Source organism: Pelodiscus sinensis, chromosome 3 (genome assembly GCF_052426305.1).
Source record: "Pelodiscus sinensis isolate ZL-2025 chromosome 3, ASM5242630v1, whole genome shotgun sequence".
In the NCBI taxonomy this organism is placed as follows: Eukaryota; Metazoa; Chordata; order Testudines; family Trionychidae; genus Pelodiscus; species Pelodiscus sinensis.
In genome coordinates this window covers 6,839,278-6,864,233 of record NC_143054.1, presented here as the reverse complement: position 1 = coordinate 6,864,233, position 24,956 = coordinate 6,839,278, and the positions used below count along the sequence as shown (strand labels likewise).

The window sequence follows — 24,956 nt, the reverse complement described above, 5'->3', positions numbered from 1 at the left end:
TCCTCTATTCTAGTTGTGTTGTGGTTTGGTGAGGGTGAGGCATCACGGCACATGAGACGGGAAATCCACCACATGGGTGTCTATTAGAAAGCAGTGACTGGGAATTTCAGGAAAAGCTTCTCTGCTTGTGGGTGAAGGGAGACAAGCTCCAGCTTTCCCAGTCCTGTTGAATAAAAACTGCTTCCAGTGTCTCAGGAACGGTTCCATGGCAAGTCTATGCTAGAGCTTAGAATAGAACTCAGATCAGCTGACTCCTAGTTCCTTGCTTAAACCACTGTATGAGTGTTCTGTCTCTAGTGTAACTTCAGGAACATCATCACCTCTGCTGGGCCACCCTAAATGTGGACAAACTGCAGCCCTGTGACCTTTGTTACTAATTTAGAAAGGAAGCTGTCTTCTCTCCTCCTGCCCATCCCCCGGGCCCTTTCCTGTTGCCCTTATTAAAATCTGAGTTGTGTGAAAAATGCTTGAATGACTTGATAGAATCCAGATGTTCTCTCTGGGAGCAGGAAGCCCAAATGCTACTACGGACCTGGGAAGCTAAAAATAGTGACAGCATTACCATGAGCATCTTCCTCAATTCAGTGTGCAGCTCCTCTCACCAGATGCTCTTTGGGTGATGGAGGCAGATGGAACAGGGTGCAGGCAAATAGCTTGCTAGCTTGATCACGCAGTATTTTAATTGATTTTTGTTTTCATTACGCTAGCGCCTAAAGGCTCCAGTGGAGAACAGGGCCCCATTATGGTAGGCACTGAAAAGACACACCGTAAGAGACAGCCCTTGCCCAAAGAGCTTATAATCAAATTTAAGATAAGACAAAGCAAGTGAGTATAACAAACAACTGAAGGGAGAAGGAAGAAAAGCACAGGCCAGGCATGTGCATAGTTTGATCGTCCAGATCATGGGAAGTGTTGCTCATTTAGGCCAACTCTACGCTAAAGGGGAAGGTCGAATTAAGATGCGCAACTCCAGCTATAAGGTTATCTGTTAGTCTATAAGGTGCCACAGGACTACTTCTTGTAACTCCAGCTATGTTAATTACATAGCTGGAGTCGACACACCTTAATTTGTGTTTCCCCACTGCGGGAGTCCGATGGGTGCAAACACTCCCATTGGCTTTCATTACTCCTCACAGGAGCAGGAGTACTAGCCACCAACAGGAGCGCCCTCTGAGTTTGATTTAATAGGTCTTTACTAGATCCACTAAATGGAACTCCAGAAGATCGATCGTGGTAGCATCGATCTTCCCCCATCAAGATAATCCTAGAATGTGTCTCAGCCTTTCCATCATCATGTGGCTGACTTCCTGGGAGCACTGCAACTGAGGTGGGTCGTAGGAGAGGGGCTGAAGGAGGCAAAAGCATTACTGTGGATTAATCAAAGCACTGCTTCCCATGTGTATGTGGAAGGAAGCACGGAGGCATCTGAGGAAGAAGTGGGTAAATGGGCATTCAGGGCTAGCATTGCAGGCAATGCAGAGGGGGCGGGGAGCAATGTGATATGAGCAGCTTTTGTTTCATGCAGCGTTGATTATAGTAATGTTGCTATGGCCACAGATTGTCAAGTAGCTGCAGCCAGTGTATGGATTTCCTCTCTGAATACATCCTTACACTGAGATGTGTTGGGTTCTGGAATAATCTTCCCAGAGAGGCTCTTTGGCTGGTGGCATTTCAAACTAGTCAAGAGCTCTGCCTTAGGAAGATGTTCTGAGGAGTCCCTATGGGGGTGGTAGTCCCAAGAGGCTAGAAGAGCAAGGAAGCCGATACTGCACGTCTTCCCTCACCCTGCTCCACCCCCACAGAGTGTTGTCGGGCAGGCATCTGTTCCCCTGCAGAACGGTAGGGCTCCAATGGCAGAGCTATGAGAGGCCGTGGCGGTGCCTCCTGCCGCCGCGGTGACGGAAGGATTTGTAGTTCCTTGCCTGAGCACAAAGGAATCTTTATTAAACAGGGCGTCTTTGGCAGGCTAGCCAGGCAGTGGCTTTCTGCTCTTTCACTGTTGGGCATCGGAGGGCATCTTTGGTTTGGTTTCCCTTTGTTCTCTCTGCAGTAAAGATCCCCTTCTCGCTGAGGAATCCGTCAGAGGGCTCTTGTCCCTCTGGGCAGCCAGGCAGGGAGTAGGGGTGTTAGATAGCGGGTAACTGAATAGTCGAGTAACCTCATGTATTCTTATTGGTTACTCGACTATTCTGTCATCCTCGGGGGTAGGGCTGGCAGCCAGTGCGCTCTTGGCCCCACTCCCGGGGAGTCCCCTGTCACCCTGCACTGCTGCCTCTGTATCTGATACAGAGGTAGCAGAATGGGGTAGCAACGGCCCCTGTCCATGGGGGAGGGGGGTCCGAGCTCCCCGCGGATAGAGATTGCTCCGCCTTCCCTATCCGTGGTGTGCTCGGACCTCCTGTGGATAGAGGCTGCTCCATGAGAGGTGGAGCTGCTTCGCAGATAGAGGCAGCAGTTTGTGTGGGGCAGGTGGCACTGTGGAACTGGTGCTGGGGGGAACTGCTTTTAAGCCAGCTCCCCCCAGCACCAGTCCCTGCTCCCCTCCCCTCCCCTTTTTCCCCTTCCCCTCGCTGCTGTGCTGCCTCTAATAGAGAGGCAGCAAGGGAGCGTGTGTTGTCAACAAGATTAACCAATAAGCCTAGGCCTATCGGTTAATCGTAGGGTCGACTACACATTGACATCCCTGGTGGGGAGGGAAGCAAGTGTTAGTTTTGTGCTGAAGCACAGGCCTCTGGAACAAGCTTTGTCTCCGCTGTGCTCCTGGGTGGACTCCATTGAAAAGCAAATGATTTCGCAACTGCATGGAATGGATTCTGCTTGTAGCCTTGGGAGTTTCCAGCTTCAGCCAATATTTTGTCCCAGCAGCGCCGATTGACTCCGTCTAACAAAGGTCATGTGAGAGCACAGCACTGTGAACAAGGCTCTCCTGCATTTTACTCTCTCCTCTGCGGCCTCGGGCACTTGACTGCTCTCTGGCTCAGTTTCCCCACGACTTCGACCTCATGTCTGTCTGCCTGTTAATGTCCTGTCCTTTCAGGCTGCCTGTGCTATTAAACTGTTTGTGCTGGGCCTTGGAGAGGAATGAATGTTACTTGTACAGTGCCTTGGATTTACATGTATGCTTCAAAGATGTGGGATTTCTGTAACAGCGGTTGCAGCTCCAGATACTGGGGCCTTATGGGACAGTGATCTACTTGACAACAAGCAGCATTTGCCATCTTCCATGGGTGGGAGAAATTCAAGCAGCTGTCCTCCTCCCTGGAGCTGTGGGAGAAAAAGGAAAGAGCAGGGTACGGAATGAGGAGCAGTGAAGGCAGATTTCAGGAGAATGACGTGTAGCATTTCCTCCTTTATATCTCACTTAGCGCTTCTCACCTTATGGTCTGAAAGCACTTCTTTTGCAACTGTAATAAGATAGGGCTGTGTCTTGAGAGACGTGGACCTAAAACGTGGCACAGAGGTTCTGGAGGGATGCTGAGGATGGAGGGGAAAAGAAATGAAATCAGGGCGTGTGCATTTTACTTTGTTGCCTTTGAGTTTCTAGCTTTGGCTCCCTTCTTCCTACTGTTTCTGCTGTGAATAAATTGGCAAGCAGCACTTTCTTGAAACAAATTGAAAAATGTAACTGTTTTTAGACAGCTTGAAAAGCAGGAAATCCTAATGAAGAGCAGGGTGTTATCAGCTAGCTATCAACTTAGACCAGCAGCTAGTGCTTCACGCCACTGCATTCAGCTTGCCTGTAGCATGCTGAGCACTTCTGGGGGATACGCACTGTGGCTCTTGGACAATAGCACAGATTAGATTTGTGCATATACATTGAACAAACAAGCTTGACTCTTGTGAATGGTCGGACTTTGGCCCCTTCTGAGACCTGCAAGGGTTGAAGCTTGTGCCATTGGTCAATGGAAAGCTCGTTTGCCCTAAATCTGCTGTGTCTGCTGTAGGGATGTTAAATATAGGTTAATTAACTAAGTGACTAGTAGATGGATTTTCCATTGATTAGTCGATAAGCGGGGGAACCGCAGTGGGCGGAGTTAACCCTGCTGCGGCTCTGCCTTTTAAATGTATTAAGAGCCTGCTTAGTCATCCGTCATCCCCTCACCTCCCCCCCGCTGCACTTCTGATTTGTAAATGTATTAACAGGCTCTTAATACATTTATAAAGCAGAGTCGCAGTATCCAGGACTGGGCGTGAGCCAGGAATCAGCTGATCCCCAGCTTGCGTCTGTTCCTCGCTATTCCTCTTCCCCACCGTGGAGATGGTGCTGTGGGGAATTTGGCCTCTATCAGAGGCAGCGGGCATGGAGGAGGGGGGCGAGAAGCAACTAGTCGAGGATCTAGTTGACAACCAAAAGCTTATTTGATAATCGGATAGTCGACTAGTCGCTTACATCCCTTGTCTCCTGTTTGCTCAAGTGCTCTTCATAAGAGCTAATAAGTGAAGCCCTGCACATCCGCAGGTATCTGCATATCGGCTCATTTTAGTGGCTATGGATGCAGATACAAATTTTGTATCTAGAACCCTGCAATTTTGTAGATTACCATTTTATCTCAGTGGGTATCCACATCTGCGTGTGTTGATGCAGATATCCATGGTTCATTTTTGTAGCTATGGATGTGGACACAAATTCGGTATCCGCGCAGAGCTCTAGTAATAAGCAGATACAGTCCAAAGTAGAAGGTGGGATCATAAACTCCCTCGGTGGATCCATATATGACCCCTTCCCCCATCGCACCATCACATAGGAACATGTATGGCAACTTCTAACGTGTCTCTGATGCATGCAGGATCTCTAGCCTTACAGTACAACCTGTTTGATGCCCCGTCCTGCATGCTGAATTCTGTTTTAAAGCAGGGAGTTCTTGGAAAAGATGCTCCTGTCCTGCAGGAGAGGCAGGATACCTGTTTCCTCCACACAGAACTTCTCCAGTAGCCAACAGACAAGACTCTTCTTAGTCTCTCCCTTGTCTTCCTCTTGCTGCTCACCCCTTCATCACGTGCAGTACCCACGTGCTGTGTCGTCTTGTGATTTTGTTAGCTGTTTGTTGCAGGCTCGCCTTTTGTACAGCATCTAGTATAAAGGGGAACCTCACACAGGGACCTCTTGGTGCTTCTGAAATATAGATGGTATCTATACTAAGAAAGCTCTTGTTCTGAGTGTATAAGAACTACCTGGAAACTTCCCCCTCCTTTGTTTGCATGATCACAGTTTTTAACATTCCTATTATGTGCTTCAGCCCAATCAGCTTTCACTTCGTTGTTCTGAGATTACTTATCTGGGAGAGACGGAGGTTCCTAATGTTAAATGGGTTTGAAATTACTGCATTAAATATCTGTAATTGGAGTTGCAATGCTGGGATCACTTGAGTCTTGGGGTTTGCAGTAGGCAGGAATTAATAGGGACATGCACTTTTTTAGGGGAGGAGGTTGCTGGTTTTGCAGCAGTGATTTCGTTTAAAGAGCTCACTCAGTGCACCTTACATAAGAATGGCCATACTGGGTCAGACTAAAGGTCCATCTAGCCCAGTATCCTGTCTGCCGACAGTGGCCAATGTCATGTGCCCCAGAGGGAGAGAACACAGCAGGTAATCCTCACGTGATCCCTCTCCTGTCATCCATTTCCAGACAAACAGAGGCTAGGGACACCATTCCTACCCATTGTGGCTAATAGTCACTGATGGACCTAACCTCCATGAATCTATCAAGTTCTTTTTTGAACCCTGTTAAAGACCCAGTCTTCACCACATCCTCTGGCAAGGAGTTCCACAGGTTGACTATGAGGAAAAACTTCCTTTTGTTTGTTTTAAACCTGCTGCCTATTAATTTCATTTGGTGACCCCTAGTTCTTATGTTATGGGAATAAGCAAACTTTTCCTTATTCACTTTTTCCACACCAGTCGTGATTTTATAGACCTCTGTCATATCCCCCCTTAGTGTCCTCTTTTCTAAGCTGAAAAGTCCCAGTCTTTTTAATCTCTCTTCATATGGGACCCGTTCCAAACCCCTAATCACTTTTGTTGCCCTTTTCTGAACTTTTTCCAATGCCAATATATCTTTTTTGAGATGAGGTGACCGCATCTGAGTGCAGTATTTTCAAGATGTGGGTGTACCATGGTTTTATATAGAGGCAATAAGATATTTTCTGTCTTATTCTCTATCCCTTTTTTAATGATTCCTAACATTCTGTTTGCTTTTTTGACTGCTGCTGCACACTGAGAACTATCCACAATGACTCCAAGATCTCTCTCTTAAGTAGTTGTAGCTAAATTAGTCCTTATCATAATGATGCATAGTTGGGATTATTTTTTCCAATGTGCATTACTTTACATTTATTAACATTAAATTTCTTTGCCATTTTGTTGCCTAATCATTTAGTTTGGTGAGATCTTTTTGAAGCTCCTAACAGTCTGCTTTGGTGTTAACTATCTTGAACAGTTGGGTATCATCTGCAAATTTTGCCACCTTACTGTTTATTCCTTCCTCTAGATCCGTGGTCACCAACCGGTAGATCGTGATCTACCAGTTGATTGCAAGGGCTGCATAAGTCGCTCTTTAGCTCCTTCTGGGCTGAGCGCGGTGCAGCTGTGTTGGAGCAAAGAGGAGCGGCTGCCCGGCTAGCCGTGGTGTTCAGCCCAGGTGCACCACGGTCCACATGAGCTAGAGCACAGGGGAAGCTGCCTGGTCAGCTGGCCGCGGTGTTCAGCAGAAGCAGAGGCTGCGCCGTGCTCCAGCTGATAGGGTGGCTTCTCTGCTCCAGCCCATGTGGAGCATGGTGCACCTGGGCTGAACACCACGGCCAGCTGGCTGGGCAGCTGCTCCTCTTTGCTCCAGCCCAGCTGTACCACGCTCAGCCCGGGGAGACTTCACCTTGCTCCAGCTGGGCTGGAGCAAAGAGGAAAGGCTTCCCAGCCAGCAGGAGAGTGGCGCAGCCTCCCCAGGCTGAGCGCGGTGCAGCTGGGCAGGAGCAAAGAGGAGCGGCTGCCTGTGGTTTCCAGCCCAGGTGCACCTCGCTTTACCTGGGCTGGAGCAGAGGAGAAGCCGCCCGATCAGCTGAAGCGCGGTGCAACCTCTGCTGAACATCAAGCCGGCATCCCCTTCTCCACCTCCTCCTGCATCCAGATTTCCTCCCAGAGCTTGTACCTCTCACCCCTTCCCACACCCAAATCCCTCATTCCAACTGCAGAGCCCCCACATCCTGTCTCAACCCTGTGAGGTTATGGCTAGACTGCAGGAGTTTTTCCAGGATTCCAGAGGTATCCCAGAAAAACTCTTCTGCATCCAGGGATGCGTTTGTTCTTCCTTTTTTGTAGTGGAAGAGCAAACATGCTCTTTCAGTAACCCCTATATTCCTCGTTCCATGAGGAATAAGGAGGAGTTTTTCTGACATTTGGTCCAGTCTAGACAGGCCAAATGTTGGAAAAATCTCTTCCCACAGAAGAATTGGAAAAAAAGTGGCAGTGTAGAGTATATAAGGGCTGGGGATAGCAAGTGATGGAGAGGAGGAGAATAGAGAGGGGGGGCTTCAAGGAGGGGGTGGAGTTTTGGGGGGAGGGGTGGGGCAGTAGATCTTTGCTTGTTCTGAGATTTAAAAAGTGATCTTGAGTGTAAAAAGGTTGGAGACCGCTGGTCTAGATAATTTATAAACGTATTATACATGTAAAATGCAAATGAAGAGTCAGTAAGATTTGGGGGATTGCTACCACTCTTGCCTCCCTCGTTTACTCTGGCATGCACAATGAAACCCTCTGCTTCTAGTAAAGAAGTAATAATAGGCTCTTCTGTGCTCCTTATAAGAACATAAGATTGGCCACACTGGGTCAGATCAGTGGTCCGTCCAGCCCAGTATCTTGTCTGCTGACAGTGGCCAATGGCAGATGCCCCAGAGGGAGGGAACACAACAGGTAATCCTCATGTTATTTCTCGCCTGCCACTCATTCCCAGACAAATAGAGGCTAGGGTTACACTGTCCTTCCCTCTCCCCTCCCCCATGTGGTTAAAACACAGGGTGAAAGCGATTTTAAGTGGGTTCCCTAAAGGGCTCCATACGAACAGCCTCACTGGGTTAGACTAATGGTCCATCTACTCCATCCTGACTTCTGACAGCCGCTGATGCCGGGTGCTTCAAAGGGAATGAATGGACCATTAAGTGACCCAGCCCTTGTTGTCAAGTTCCAGACCAGGGTGCTGGTAAGCTGTTGCTCAGCTTGATCCTGTCCATACTGAAGGCGTGAATGTTGTTGTCTAGATGGGATCTTGGTTCTGGCATTGGAATTTAAAAGAAAAGCTGCTTAATGCTTAATAATGAATGTGGGAGACAGATAAGGTCTTGGAATGGTGCCACCATCTGAATTAAGGAGAGGTCTGATAAGGAGATGAAAGAGAAGTGAACAAACGGGAACCAGGTGAAGTTTCTAAAGGCGCAGGAATGAGGAAAGGAGACAGAAATCAGCTTTGTTTCTCCTAAGTCATTCTTTCAAAGCTCACATGCTCGTTGCTCTGAGTCATTCCATGGTGAATTCGCTTCTGCAGGTGGTTAGAAGCTAAATGCTTTAAATTACGACTTTACTGTTGAGTTCTATCTCTGTGCCTCACACGCAGACAGCTTCCTACTACCATCCAAGTCAGCCGAAGCACAGCAGGAAATGAAAGACCGGAGATGGTGGCATGGGCTAATGAAATGATGGGATGGTAAAAAACCATCAACTGTGGTTTTATGTGCACATCTTGTTTCATCTGTGGGAGTGTGCAGTGTATTTTGTCTTGTGAATCATAGAGTCATAGAACACTAGAACTGGAACCTTGAGAGGTCATTGAGTCCAGTCCTCTGTCCTCATGGCAGGACCCTGTACCACCTAGACCATCCCAGATAGATGTTCTTATGTTCTTATGTCTGTCCAACCCGCTCTGAAATGTCTCCAGTGATGGAGATTCCACAACCTCCCTGGGCAATTTATTCCAGTGTTTCACCACCCTGATAGTTAGGAACTTTTTCCTAATGTCCACCCTAAACCTCCCTTGCTACAGTTTAAGCCCATTGCTTCTTGTCCTATCACCAAAGGCCAAGGAGAACAATTTTTCTCCCTCTTCCTAGGAACATCCTTTTAGATACATGAAAACTGCTATCATGTTCCCTCTCAGTCTTCTCCTTTCCAAACTAAACAAGCCCAGTTATTTCAGTCTTCCCTCATAGCTCGTGTTCTCTAGACCTTCAATCATTCTTATTGCTCTTCTCGGGATCTTCTCCAGTTTCTCCACATCTTTCTTGAAATATGATGCCCAGAACTGGACACAATACTGCAATTGAGGCCTAATCAGCACAGAGTAGAGGGGAAGAATGACTTCTTGTGTCTTGCTCACAACACACCTGTGAATGCATGATCATTTGAAGGAACCATGTCCTTTAAAGATGCAGAGGTGTAAATATATTCTGTAGGGGATGCCACTGAAGAGAACCACATCATGCAAATCAAGGAAGGAAAACGTGTGTAATAAATAAAAATGCGGGTGTGAGGAACAGATGCAGACCCGTTGGCTTCTTGTACTGAAATTTCAGATAGTTACCGAAGTTAGCGAGTGCATGTGGTGCTTTCCTCTTCTCTCGCTACCTGACCTATTATCAGAAAAGTGACCATGACAATGGCATAATCTTAGTCTTACGCTACCATATCTGCTGCCCCAAGTGTTTTCCGATCACAAGTGCTGCCTTATCGCCAAACAGGTCTTTATTCTTCTTGGCCTTGTGGTGTCCTCCTAACGATGGAAGGGCGAGCTAGGTTCTGTCCTACTTTTTGCATCACCAGCACAACAGTAAGCTAAATTCCCAGTGTAGATTCTTTTCCTAGTGATGAACCGAGAAGCAGAAAGTGACGCTATCGGCTCCCAAGAGCTATGAATGTAGCACATAGAAAAAAATCATCTATTGATTTAGAGATGGAAGCCATTGAGAGTAACTTTAGAACAGGGGTCTCAAACTCTTAGCCTACAGGCATCTACAGCGAGAGCGGTTACACAGTCTGGCTCGCGTGGCTGTCGGTACATGGGTCCCTGTGGCCCGGGGAAGGGAAGGTTGTCTGTACCCTTCCCCCAAGCCCAGCCCCTCCCATTCTGCCCTCTCCTCTCAGTTGCATCATTTCCCCCCAAACCTCCTTCCCTGAGGGATGTGGCCTTGGGGATTACTGGGGACCCTGAAGCGGGACAGCAACAGGGGTCTGGCTCCCCCACACTCACCGTGGCGGCAGGAATCGTGGGGAAACGAAGCAACACAGCAGTCTACTCTGCTGCACCATCCACCAGACCAGGCGTGCAGTGAGCTGGGGCTCTCTGCTTCTCTCTGCACAGGGCCTGGGGCAGCTGCTCCGAACCGGCCTATGGACGGGACAGCTCTGCACACACCTCCCTTGGGCCACAGGGATGTGCCGGCGGGGGAGCCACTCTAGCCCTGCTGTGCTGTGGGTGGTGGCCGCGGGGGCCCCGGCTGTTTTAAATTGCCTGGGGGCGGCAGGTGGGGAAGAGGATGTGCGGGCAGGGAGAGGAGCAGGCAGGGCTGGCACACAGAGAAGGATGTGTGGAGACCCCTGTCCCTCCAGAGCTGTTGCTCTAAGGAGGGTTTGAGGACCAGCCTGGTCCCTGAGGTAAATTGAGTTTGAGACTCCTGCTGTAGAACTTGACTGTTCACCTGAGGGTCCCTTTTCTTCTACAGCTGCCCTGTTAAGGAATCTAGAGCTCTGTCCTGGGGTCTTCCACAGTCAGATCATGCTTTTAAGGACAAACTTTGCTGCTAATACTTGAAGCTACTTATTTTTTCTGATTATGTTCTGCAATATATATATATTTTTCTATATACGAATATATATATTTATATACAGCAGAATATATATATATATATGTGTGTGTGTGTGTGTGTGTGTGTGTGTGTGTATATATATATATATATATATATATATATATATGTATATTTGCTAAGGTTCCTATAGATGAGTCATCTCCTCCCAGGAGCGTTAAAAGTTGTTAGCTTTTCTATTAGAAGTCAAATTGTGTGAGGGTTAGCACTTGACACTTCAGAAAAAGGAAGAATTCCCATAGCTTGAAACTTGGCATGTTAACACTGCCATCTGGGAGCAATTTTCAGTTTTAATTTAAAAATAAACTGTAAAAAAAACAAAACTCTAAAAAACAGTTTGGCCTTTCCAATGCATTATAAAAGAATTTCCCAAAGGCACTCTTCTGTGTTCATGTATTTAAACTCTGTGGAATGCTGTGCTATCAACTATCTATTAAGCTGCAAAACCAGGAACAAAAATGTGCTGTAAATACAAAATCGCGCATTGTCTTCATATGAACCATGTATTCTTCATAAGGATCATTCAGGAGCCATTGACATTGGAAATATGTAGACAGCACTTTTTTTTTAAGCAAACAGTAACAGATCCTGTGACATGCGATATACAATAGCACAGGGATCCTAGTGTTTTCTGGGTCTCTGAGCGCAAACCAGAAAATCAGTTATATAACACTTATATCATTTTGTAAATGCCGATGTTGTGGTTGTGTGCGCACACCACTGCCCTCTGCTGGGTGGACGATGCCTGACTGAGCTAGCAAAGGAGTGTGTTTGGGTTTGGTTTTGAAACTAGCAAGCTGGTCTGCAGATTCTCAGCAGTGTGTCTTTGGCCATGGGCTTGCAGCACTCCAAACAGTGGGTGGATTTTGCCTACCTGCCCCTGATGTTCCAGTTTCTTTGCTCTGGGACCTGTAAGCAGGACGCTCTCCTGAGTTGTGGGAAGCTGCTGTCTCACTCTCTTGACCAGTGCCCTGTCTAGTGTGACCCACCCTTCCCCCAACCACCATTATGAAAGTGGTGGAGCAAAACAGCAGAGAAGATCTGCCATTCCTGTCTTCACTCATCCCTCCTGAATGACCAAGGCAGTGAGAACTGAGATTGAAGGAGATTGTGAGGGCAGGGGGGAGAGAGACTGAAAAACCTCGCTGGAAGCAGCCCGAGGCAACAGTGAAAGGAGGGGGTACACGGATATAAAAAGCACTATGTAGGTGGCAGTGTCAAACATTGTCCCCAGTTCAAAGCCAGCTGTGCTCCCTGGATCACCGAAAGCAAACGCTATTTCAGATCGAATTATCTGCAGTGAGAATTGGAGGAATACTCTGAAGACCCGGCAGGGACTTCTGCAGAGAACAGATGACCTTTAGTAACGTCTGTTGGGGGAGGAGAGAAGGAAGGTGGAAGAGCCAAACGAACTGCAGTCACCGGTCTGCAGGACTGCATGCTCGTGTGATAGCACAAAGAGGTGAACGCCTGAGGTCCCACAGTGAGCTTGTGACACAGCTGGGTCAAGTTGCCTGGTTGCTCCATCTGCAAGAACGTCCTTCCTCACTGTAGAACTCCCTGTACTCTGCTCAGCCCTGCTCCTGGGCAGTGCAAACCTTCCCTGCTCTGCTCGGATGGGAGAAGGCGGCGATCAGGGAATCATCCGAATGGCATGAGCGAGGTGACTCACAACCAGAGGACTGCCCCACACCAGCATTGTGTCAGTGGTCTTTCTAAACAAGGCAGAGTTTTTCAGCAATTGGACTGTAACAGCTTTGTGGCATTCACCTCCGACATCTTACCCATGCTATTAGAAGATGTTGAACCTGCTGGGAAAGGTGAAATGGGCTCTGTGAACACATGTGACTCACAGGTGGGTGTGTTTCTTTGGAAAGAGAGGGGATCTTTGGCTAGACAGCCTTTGGGGGAGGAACCCCAGGGAGTGGCTGAAACCAGACGACTGGTTACAAGCAGAATTTTGGTGCTTTTATTATTGCTGAAGTCTTCGTTAGTAAAGCCAAACAGCAGGATTTGGACTCAGTGTAGTGTTTGGACTATATAGAGCAGGTTGGGCAAGATCACATGGATCTTTTGCTCTTGACTCTTCATATTTGTTTCCAAAGTCCATGACTTTCAGTATCGTGTAAACAGGAAAGGCTGCCTGTGAGCCACTATACAGGGTGGTTGGGAAGGAAATTAAAGATAATCTAGTATGTCCTGAAAACTAAATGAATGCTTTGCCTTGGCGTTCAGTAAGGCTTGATAATATGGAACATGGACCTGAATGCAGTACCACTGCTGGAAATCAATATCCAGAAATGGAAGCCACCATCTCTGAGGTGAAAGAAAAAAACCGTACAGCTTGATGTGCTTGAATCAGGGGGACCAGATAATTTCCATCCCTAAATACTGAAAGAACTGGCACGTGAGGCTGGTAGTTGAGTGATGAGGGTTTTTAATATATCTGTCTCCATCTGTTCACATCCCTACTCCACTCCACCCCGAAGCCGAGGGTAAAAGAAGTAGGATAGGGACACCTCCAAGTAGAGGTATCTCTGCTTAGAGGGCAGAGGTTAGCGGAGAAGTGGGCATGGAGGGGAAATAGGTGGCTAGTGATGGAGAGCGGAGACAGGAGCAGTGTGTGTAGGCATGGAGAGGAGGGGTTTGGAGCCATCAGTAGGGTGTGGGAGAAGGTGGATACCAGCACCATCCAAAGAATTTCAGGGCGACGAGCTTTCTCCTAACACTGAACAAGAGATTTTACTGTGAGAAGGAAAAGAGAACTGTCCATAAAGCTATACTGCCTTCTTCCTCCTTTCCTCTGCCTACATCCCCTCCTGCCTGTTTTCCTGCTCTAGTAAAGTGGCTTGTTTGTTTTTTAAAGACACAATACACCCATCCTCATTATGTGGAGTTAGTGGTCCACATTATGGGGGTTTTGAAGGACAGCTCTTTTGAAAGCCAGAGAGGATAACTGGACAAAAGACGTAACCCAAGAAGGGCCTTCGTCATTAACATAGAGGAGAGACCTTTTTCAGTCCCTCCACTGATGGATTCCAAACAGCAGATCTAATTGAGTCCATTACAGTATGTAGGCCAATATTTAGGCCAGTGCCGTTGGCTGATTTGGAGGACCATATAACTTACCACTACTGAGAAATCAAACAGCTTTGGATCCCTGAGACTCGTGGCATTCGTTGTGAAAATTGCTTCACAGAGCATTTGTTCAGTGCACTGGTGCAGGTAACAGGGAGAGAATTGAGGTGGTTTGCTGCTGAAGTAGCTTATTAGCTCATGTTGTCAGTTCCTCATAGGAGAAGTTTCCCACCCTTTCGTTAATTTAATGAGCCTTTATGCATCATCCTGACCTAGCAAACATTGAGTTTCTCCATCTCCTTAGAAGAGCTCCCTTGATTTAAGTCGTTTCTACTTCATGGAACCTCATGGGGAGGAAATGCTGCCAGGTTTAATGAGCAGAAGTGGCAAGCAACGTCAGAGTGCGTTGGCCTCCGGAAAGGATCTCGTTTCACCTTCATTTCATCATTTGTCTGTTGCAGAAGAGCTGGTTTAAGGTTGCATCTGATTTGGAAGTATGAAAGTTTCTACAGCACGGCTACGGACGTGCAGAGGTGGGCGGGTGACTCATGAGAGACGCACTGAGGTTTCTGTGGATATTTACCCACCTGTGTCTCTTTTGATGCACTGCTGATGGCAAAGTTTGTTCTGTTTTCCCTTTCCCATGATCACTCAGGCTCTAGTAATCATAGGAGGTTTTAAAAGGCTCTGAATTGGGGCAACAAGAAATTATGATCATGGAAATTTGAATGTCACATTGAGTAATCAGAACATGTGTTTATTTATCACCACCTGTTCAGAATGCTCCCTGCAAGCCGCCCATGTGTGAGCTAAAGAACCTTTAAGCTGAATATTACTTAAAATGTGCTTGCTCTGAGACACATGACTATGTAAAACTGGCATCTTCACATTTACCATCATAATTTTTGTTTTCTATCATGCTGTTTGCATGCACATAGTCATCGTCTTTCCCAAAAGAAGCATACAGTCTAAAATTAAATTGATAACACAAAGATGATTATATACCAAGAGGTCTTAGAGTCAATTCTAAGGGGAAACATGTAATAAAATACTGTCTCTTGATCTGGGGTCTATATTTTGAAAAGGATGTCAAAAAAAAGGAGAGTGTGCAGTAAATAGCCACCAAAAATGGTGATCGGATTTGAAAACATGCCTTTCATTGGGAGATTCAGCATGATCAATCTCTTTAATAATATGAAAAAGACTGAAAGGTGACTTAATTCCAATGGCATCATACCTTCATAGGGAGAAGATACTGGGTGCTATCGGTTTCCTTTAATCTAGTGGAGAAAGGCAGATCAAGAAGAATCAGTGGTTGGAAGTTGAAGCCAGACAAATTCAAATTAGAATTTAGGCACACATTTTTTAAAAATTTGGAACATATTACCAAGGGCAGTGGTAGATTTTCCATGTCTTGATGTGTTCAGGTCAAGGACTGGATGCCTTACTAGAAGTCATGTTTTAGCTAACCTCCAGTTACCCCTATATTGGGCCCAGTAACCTGGTGAAAATCAATAGCCTGTGACAGACAAGAGGTGAGAATAGGGAATCCAGTCATCCTCTGTGGCCTTAAAATCCATGAATTATTTGTATTACAGTGGTTCCTAAAAGCCACAGTCAAGATGGGTATTCCTCTGTTTTGGGTGCTTTACATACCCCATTAAGAGAGTGTATGTGTGTGTACCACAAAGAGGCAAGACAGAATTTGGGAGGGAAAAAACCCTTTCTTATCCCCATTCGATGTATGTGGAAACTGAAGCACGGAAGTTCAGTGAATTGCTGCGTTCCTGTTGGGATGCTAAGACAGAGCCAGGGACTGAGCCCTGATCTTGTATGTTCCATTCTAGAGGGTTAACCACAAGCTTCAAAGCCTCCTAGACAGCAGCGAATGCGTGTTTTGGCTTGTGCAGTCTGGCCGGGTTCATTAGGATTGCTTGTGAACACCGGGCTCTCTCTGCTTCGGTGGTGTTGGGCTGCTGCAGTTATTTCCCCCTTCCTCAAACTAAAATCCCATAGAATCGTTTTTGGTTTGGAAAGCGAACGACACGATTTGTTCAGGAGACTACGGATCAAAACGCTGAGATTTGTTTTTGTCTCTTCCCTCTATATTTATGGACTGCCCGCTTCCTTGGCAGCTCCGTCATTTTCTCTGACAGCGGCATTGGTGCTTAGACCGGCTTGCTGCATGCCGTTCTCTCCGCTCGGATTCGGAAGCCATTGGAAGTGAGCAGAACTTTGGCCTGGGGGTCTGCTTTGCCTTAATTGCCGGCCTGCCCTCATCAAGCATCCCCTTCTGAAATCCTCGCCTTCTGTGTCATCCCAGCCGGCGTGCCCTGGCAATCATTTGTAATAGTGCAAAAGGTGGGTGGTGACGTCGGGAGGAGAAAGAAATGGGAAGAGAGGAATTTAAATCCCCAGGGGCCTGATCTCTCAAAATAGCTCCTTGAATGTGAGCTGTACGCACGGAGGCGGTTGTTTCTCTGTGAAAGCCTTTTCCAAGCTCGTTAGAGAAGCATCAGCTGGGACGTTATGACTGACAAACCCTAAAACGAGTGGCTGTTCTAAGTGAATGGATTTCTTTGCCTCCAACTGGTCTCTGCGTCCTTAGTCCCTCTCTCCTCCGGCGCTTCCCATGTGTAGTATCCACTGGTTTCCACCATTTATATCCATCCGGTGCTGGTCTGTGCGGGCTTCTGAGTATCATGTTGGTGAATTGGGCTTTTGTTCCTGTTGTTTGGCCTATTTCTTCTCTAGTCTCCCTCTTTCTCTTCCTTGCTGGGGTTCGTACTATAACTCCATGAGGAAATCATGCTGGGGGCTTCCTGAACGTGCCTGGCTCTAGTACCTGCTGTCACTTAAAATGCTGCCCAGGGAAGAGAGGCAGCTGAGGAAGTAGCTTGGAGTCTGCCAGAATCATAGAACGCTAGAACTGGAAAGGACCTCGAGACGTCATCGAGTCCAGTCCCCTGCCCTCATGGCAGGACCCAGTACCCGGAAGAAGGCAGGTAGTGAAAAGTGGTGAACAGAGAGAGTGCTTGGGTGAAAAGGGGATTGTCCAGCAGAAGGTGGGCAGTGAAGGGCTGTGTGTAAGGAGGCTCAAGGGAAACAGCACATGACCAAGGCGGTGGACTGTTGGGACGTGGTCAGGAGGAATACTGTTGGGATGCCTGGGTGTAGCCCGTTGGTGGACCTGCTGGAAAGAGGTGTGCTCACTGCAGCATCCCAACAAAGGAGCATCCTCAGTGGGAGAGAGGCTCAGGCAGGACAGCTGGGGTTAGCTTGGACTTCGCAGCCAGGCAGAGAAGTTGATTCCCTATTGGGACCACACAGTGTGGTATTGAAAACACTTTATAATAAAAAGGTAATTTACAGTTTCATTGTTTTCCTGAACAAGTATTTTAATGGTACTTAATATAATATTGTTAGTCTGTTATTTGTATTAGGTTATTGTTCTTGCCAAGTTTCTAAGTTTTTTTTTTTTCCCTTATAAAGTTTAAAATGTTAAGATAATGTTCCATGAAGGAGGCCGTACCACTTGGAAATACCATGGTAACTCTCCTCTCTTTCCCTCTTGGGCTCTCATCTTGGCACTGTGGTGCCTCCTGTCTTTTCTTATGCCAGACACCCACCATCTCTTACTGAGATGACCATCTGGTTGTTTTAGTGGTGAAAGTGCTTGGAAAATTTAAACAAGATTGGGGAGTATACTGTAGGGAATCGTTCTGTGTTGGCAGTGGAAGGACTAAACAACCTTACAGATCTTTTCCCAGTTTAATTCTCTGAACCCATTCCTCTGTGATATTTCTTGTGTAAGGAGCTAATGGTTTATTCATACGCTTCAATTGTTTTTTAAATAAAGGCCTTTCTGTGAAGGTAGGATCAGTCTTTCATTTTCTCTCTCTTCTGCATTAAGGGAAGCAGGTTTTAATTGTAACGTTTTATCATTCTGTTTTCGGGGGGGAACTAAACTCATTGTTTGCTATCTGTACTGTCTGGTTCTTGCATAAAGGAGGATGCAGCAAACACTCCATTTCTAGCATTATGTTGAAATGTTCTTCTAAGAAATATTAATATGCTGGGTGACCTGGCAGTTCAAATGATGCATAAACAGACCACGATAGTTTAGGGATGTTAAGGACTAGTTGACTATTGGATAAACAAATGTTTATCCTATAGTCAATCGACTAGTCGATTCCCACCCACCCCGATGCCTCTATCAGATAGAGGCAGCAAAGCGGGTTGGAGTGAGGGGGCGGCCAGCAATGGGAGGTACTTCAAAGCAGAGTGCCGCACAGCTGAGCCCGGAATCAGCAGTGTGGTGCTGATGCTTTGAAACGCCGAGGTGGCATGTTCAAAGGGGCAGCGCCGCACAGATGATTCCCGGCTCAGATGTGCAGCGCTGTCTCTTTCAGAAGCTGAGACAAAGGAGCAGTGCCGCTCAGCTGAATCCCAGATCAGCGGTGTGGCGCTTGCGGTCAGCGGGGGGCTCCGGCGCGGCATTTCCGCAGAACCCGGGATCAACTGGGGAGTCCCCAGCTGACCCCGGCTCCGCGGGGCATTTCACGTCGGCAGCACAGCATGGCGCCTAGGGTCAGCAGGGGACTCTTGACTGTCCCACTGACCCCGGGCTCCATGTTGCGCTGCTGCTTTGAAATCCACAAGATTTCAAATCCGTCTGGGGACTCTTGTACGTTTCAAAGCTGGCACACTGCAATCAGGCCAGAGTCAGCAGGACTTCCCGCTGGCCATGGGCTGCTCCCAGAGTTCTGCATTCCCCCAGTGGGGGCTCTTGTACGTTTGAAAGGAGGAATATGGAAGTGCCTGTCGACTAGTCGAGTAGTTAACATCCTTGCAATAGTTAGAGAGCAAGCGTTAGGCAGTGGATCTAGTTGGTTATGCTGTGACATTGTCCGCATTCACCCAGTAAACTTTCCGTTCCTAAATACATGAAAGCTTTTATGTCTTGCTTCCTCCAGGTTTCTGTGGGATGTTAGCAACTCTTAATGGTGTCTCGGTATTTCAGACAGGAGCACTAGCTATCCCTGGGCTCTGACCTTGTTTGGGATCTGCTGTGGGGGTCATCCTAGCTTTTGTCAATCCAGGAGCCCGCTTAGCTGCATGTCTCGGCAAGATGCCAAGGTGCCTAAAATGGGAACCAGCTGTGGCATCTGTAATCTTTGTCATGGATCAGCATCCCACAGGGACTACAGATTCCCACGCACCATGCTCTGCACCTTAATCATTCTGGCATTCTGCTCAGATCGAGGTGGAGCATTGCATGCTGGGAACTGTACTTTCCAAAGGGTGGATATTTGTATTAAACCTGTTGGAGGGTGCATTGTAGAGACCTGAGCAGTAGCAATTTTTTGTTTTGTTTAGGAGATCCTTAGAGTAGGAGAATTGGGGGAGGGGCAGGACGTGAGCTACAGAATCCAGTGCTATACAATGTAAAAATGTCAGGCAGATGGATGAGAAAAATAAAAGCAACTTGACTGTTTTTGTTTGTTTGGTTTTTTTGTTAAAGCAATAAGCACCTTGCAGGAGAGACAGAACAGGTGGTGGTGGGGGAGTGGGGCGGGGGGCGGGTTATTGTGTTTAACAGCCCAGAAAAGGGGAGTTTAAAGAATGCAGTAGGGAGAGCACATTGTGATCTAGACTTGGAAAGCTGTTTTTGGCATAGGGAAGGGGCAGCCGCTGAGGAAGCCAAGGGAATGGAAGGGGGATTATAGGAGAGGGAGTGAAGGATAAGAGCAGAGAATTGCTGTAGTTAAACATCCTGTCCAAGGATGCCATTAGTATGAAATTGTTTGTTTTCTTTCCCCCCTGCGAACGGAGATTGTTTCTGTACTGACTGGTCCAGGGAATTCTGTGCCCGTCGCCCGCTGGGAGAAAAGCCAAGTCCCACCATGCACGTAACGTAGATGCTGCTGTTTTTAATTTCCAGGAGGATGCAGGTCTGATTTGTTTTTGCTGGATCAGCAAATCCTAGAGGCTGTAAAGAAACCGTGCTCAGGATCAGAGCTGGATTCTTGGGGCATGGGATAGCATAGGGGTGGAAAGCTGAGAGATGGCTGAGCTGAGCCCAGAGGTGGAGAGACCCCAGATGGCCTTTGCTCTACACTGCTGTGCAGCTGCTGTGGCAGCTGGTGAGGATGGCCCAAGAAAGCATCTTACAGTGAGGTTGGGGTTCACAACTAACGTGGGAAGGAGAAGGGCCCCGATCTCAGTGAATTCAGTCGTTCTGTTCTGAATCGGACTTCCTGGAGAGCATGGAAGGGCTCCTCTGGGAACTCTTCCTCTGCGACATCACTCTCAAATCCTCAGTGAGGAGGGCGTCTGTCCAGGTCCAACAAAGCGAGGTGCCGAGTGCGGTGCGGTGCGTTTCCGCACCGGCTGCTGCTGTGTGGACTGGAGGGCTGGCTCCAGAGCGAGTCCCTCATTGTGCGTGTGCATGGACACGCCGAGCCGAGTGGATTCCTAGGCACCTTCACGCCCCGTGGGCCCCGGAAGGGAGGTGCTGAGAGGGGGCATTGGTGACAGCGGGTGATGGTCGCACTCAGTCGTCACCTCCAGAGTTGGGCTTTGGTAGCTGTGACCAGGCGCTGGCTGCGTGTGTGCTGTGCCAGCCTCGCACAGAGAGCCAGTGCAGCACACTCCGAGGGAACTCCTCAAACCCACCACATCAGAGAAGGGGCGAAGGAGCCAGGCCAGATTTATTGTCAGCACAGGCAGGGGCTGCTCTGGCAGCTATGCTGGAGCACCTCTCCCCATGGGGCTGGAGCTACTCCAGCCCCACCCGTTAACCCTCACCGGTAAAACCTTCACATCCCTAGTATCCAGCAGACCCTACCTGACCACTGACACAAGTATGTCCCTGGCAATGGACCAGCTCCGTCAGTGGCGAGATTAGACCAGACAAGGACACCTTTGTACAGAGATATACAGGTACACCTTCATACACCACTACAGAGAAGTGGCACATCGCTCCTGACCGGTCAGGGTGCCACCCGCTGACGCACCTGTACCTTGCACCTGGTGGCTCCGTCAAAACACCCCTGTCTGTCATGCTGTCGTCCTGAACCCGGGTCACCACGTTCCTGTTACCTATGGAAAGTGTGTTGATACCAAGATGTTTCCTAACATGGTGGTGTGGTGCCATCCTTCTGGAATGGGTTTACGCGATTTGTGCCTCGTACCTCTTAGGTATGTGTGTTTCTGTCATGTCATAGATGTGTCCCGGCAAAAATCTGTGACCAGGGCCTGCCTCCTGCTCACAGCTCCACTTTACCTGAGACAGTAAAACCTGTGTTATCCGGCACACCCGGTGATTAGGGCGTACCGGTGACTTAAACATTCTGGTTATCTGAGCGGGGGGTGGGAGCTGTGTGGGGCCTCCGAGTGGGGAGGGGGCACAGGGGCTGGGATGTGGCCTGCTGGAGGGGGCGGGGGGGCCACGAGCCACTGGGGAGGGGGCGGATGCGGCCTGGTGTGGGAGGGTGGAAGCTGGGGGGCAAAAGGGGGAAATGGCGGGGGCCGGAGCCGCGGGGGGCGTGCCAGAAGCCACGGGGAGAGCTTGCCATAGAGATAGCTCAGTGGTTTGAGCATTGGCCTGCTAAACCCAGGGTTGTGAGTTTAATCCTTGAGGGGGCCATTTAGGGATCTGGGGCAAATCTGTCAGGGAAGGTACTTGGTCCTGCCATGAGGGCAGGGGACTTGGACTCGATGACCTCTCAAGGTCCCTTCCAGTTCTATGAGCTAGGTATATCTCCATATATTATATGCTTGCTTATGGCTGTCGTTCACCCCTTCCCCAGATATGTGCTGCATGCTCATCTGAAGAGCAACCCGATACTTAAAGGGCCACTTTCCTTTTTGTTTGTTTGTTTGTTTGTTTGTTTTGCTTTTCCCTGCGTCAGAAATTTGCTGGTTTCTACAGTTTTCCAGGTGCTTAAGTTCCAGATAGAGCAGGTTTTACTGTATTCGCAATGGCTTGACTACTTTTGCCTGGGCCTCAAGCCTATGATGTTTTAGCCCCTCTTCTTCCTACAGATATCGCCCGTGGCAGCATGTTGAAATTTCGCTGTCATTGAGATCAGCTAAATGGTCCACCTTCCAAATGCAATGACCTAGATGCTAAGGCTCTAGCCTCGGGCTTCTGGTTATTAAGCCCTGTAACTTTGTTCCTGAAGCTGAATAACAGGGATCTGTTTGCAGACGGAAGCTTGTTTTTGTGTCGTTAGAGTAATTCCTCCATGAACATGATGCCCGCTAAGCCTCTTTGTGGCAGACATCTGTCATTTGCTTTTCTCCTTTGGCCAGTGGAGGCAAGGCGCTGGGGTAAAGGTTGACACTGGTGTGAATGACAGATGTCTGTAAACATTGTCTCTGCCCTGTGGGCAAATCCTTTGTTTTTGTGCCAAGCACAGCCCCCGTTTGCCTAGCAAAACAACAGAGAGCAAAGACTAGAGTGACAAGAGAAACATTACTTGAGTGTCTTTTAAACAAATTTTGTTTCACTGTTTTTATAAAGCTGAATCTCTCCCCCAATTGTTAAAGGCCTTTGGGAACGCCACCTCCACAAACGGTAACACATCAAAAGAGTAGCAGTAGAACTGCCGAGTTCAAATATGTAAGATCCAGATGGTGTACGGAGTTCACAGGGCGCTGAGTCTGTGCCCTGGGAACAGATACTGTCTCGCGGAGAGACCATCTGACAGCCTCGTTTTCTAAGCTGAGCTTTTGCATCTTACAGGTGACCTGAAAATCTTAAAAAACAAACAAATCCTTTCAAACTTCAAAACCCCAAGACTGCTGACAGGAGCAGTGTGTGCCTAAAATGCCCAGTGTATTTGGAAAGTCTATGCGTCGCTTGTCTCGATGGACACGAGCAGAAAAAGGGATCTTGCTGTTTGGCTGTCTCTATAATGGAAAGTGCAGAATCCTGAATTCTCGTCTTGGCAAGACACTTAGTGGACTCTGGTTCCTAGTGAACAAGATTCTGCATCACACAAACCTCTCTGATACTGGCATCAACCATTAGCTAGTGCAGTGTTTCTCAACCAGTGCTATGAGTACCCTCGGGTACTCAAGAGAAGTCTGGGGGGTACATCAACACAACTGAAATTTGGAGAAAATTGATTTTTTTTCTTTTACGATTTACAGCACTTCATTATTTTTGTACTTTTTACACCCCAAAATTTCACCTCTTACACAGCTATGATTAAGTTGTTTAAACAAATGTGTTGTAATGGTAGAAAATTTGTGTGTGTGTCTGAAAACTGTAGGTACTGTGGGTATGTACCATTTTTTTTTAAAGGGAGGGTACTTTTTTTTTTTTTTTAAGGAGTACAGGAAGTCCCCGGGTTACATGGATCCGACTTACATCGGATCCCTACTTACAAATGGGGTGAGGCAACCCCGCACTAGCTGCTTCCCCCCAGCAGACCAGGGAGATGCGAAGCTAGCGCCCCCCCAGCAGACCAGGGAGATGCAAAGCTAGTGCCCCCCCAGCAGACCAGGGAGATGCGAAGCTAGCGCCCCCCCAGCAGACCAGGGAGACGCGGAGCGGCTTTTCTCAGCAGACACCTCAGCTTGAGAATAAAGGACGGAGGGAAGTGAGGTGTGGGAGAATAAAACTGAGCTCTGGAGAAAAGTTTGGCTAGAGTTTCCCCTACAATATGTACCAGTTCCGACTTACATACAAATTCAACTTAAGAACAAACCTACAGTCCCTATCTTATAAGTAACCCGGGGACTGCCTGTATTTTATTAAAAAAAGTTGAGAAACACTGAGCTAGGGGACCCAAGGAAAATGTGGGCAGTAGAGAATACGCTGTCAGATGAAGGCAACGTCAGATGAAGTAGGTTTTACCCACAGACGTTCATGATCCTATATATTTTTCTTGGTCTCTAAGGTGTCACGGGACTCCTCATTCTTTGTTATAGACTAACACGGCTGCCCCTCTGAGACGTCTTCACTGAGATTAATATGGATTTGTCTGTTTTATCTCTGGGGTAAACCCATTGATATCTGTGGTACGGTTACAGGAATGAATTTGGCCTGTTAATATTAAATTATGCAGCTGTCTAAGGCTTCCTTCCATGATTGTAGCACCTGATGTAAATAGATTAAGAACATCAGTTCCTTCCACAGAACTCTCAAGTCCCGTCCCCCCCCCGTCCCCCCCCGAATTCAAGTCAGTTGAAACAAATACAGCTGCTTCACTTTCCAGGCCAAGTGCCTAAGGCAGTTTTGCAATTTGGTTGTTAAGCATAGACCTGTATTGTGCCCTGCAAATAGAAAGACGTGATTCAGCCTCATTTTCAGCTGTCGCAAATTTTTCACACAAGCATTGTCTGCTAAGGCTGCCTGGCAGCTTGCAGGCTTGAGCCTCGGAGTGCCCATCGTGGTGGGTTTTATTAATTATTTGTGTTCTGGTAGCACCTTAAATCGCTGCCCAAAATCAGGGCCTTATTGTGTCAAGTGCTTTGCAAACATAAAGACAGATGCTATCCCTGGTCCAGAGAACTTGCAATCGGTATTCGCAGGCCAATGAACAACGTAAATGCAAAATGCTAACGGCACACAGCGGCCTCGTTGCATTTCATTTTTTGGTGGGTTTTATTTTCTTTTGTTTTTAGTTCTCCCAAACCCTTTCTCCTTTCTCTGTCCTCTTAAGAGCCCATGTCAACTTTGCTGTTCCGTTGACAAAAAGTGCCCTTTTTCATCCCGTCCACTCTAGCTACAATGGTTCCTCTCTCTCTTGTCTCGTTGATCGCTAGGGCTTGAAAATCGGGATTTGGAAATAGCATCTATACTGAAGAAGCAGCCAGCAAAGACTGCTGAGCCTCGGCACGATATACTCTGTCCCTTTGCTTGCTTGAGTGAGTAGCTGCATGTTCATCTTTGTGCCCAGGTGAATGAGTCAGCCCAAAGGAGAGCGTCTTTCGCTAGTCCAGTCTCGAAGAAAAGTGCAGAATTCCACAGATGATCCCTCAGCTGAGAGCTAAGATTTAAAAAAAAAAAAAAAAAAACAAT

The 24,956-nt window shown here is 47.7% G+C and overlaps 1 protein-coding gene across 5 annotated transcripts in view; it reads left to right on the top strand.

Moving 5' to 3' along the window:
- Positions 1-24,956, top strand: part of EXTL3 (exostosin like glycosyltransferase 3) — a 221,695-nt gene that overhangs the window by 108,000 nt on the left and 88,739 nt on the right. Inside the window, exon 1 of one of the 5 annotated variants that reach the window (XM_075923262.2) lies at positions 11,047-12,695. The exons of the other annotated variants lie outside the window; for them this stretch is intronic. The gene's annotated coding sequence lies outside the window, so the exon portion shown is untranslated. Of the gene's footprint in view, positions 1-11,046; positions 12,696-24,956 lie in introns of those variants that run through there. 5 annotated transcript variants of the gene reach the window in all.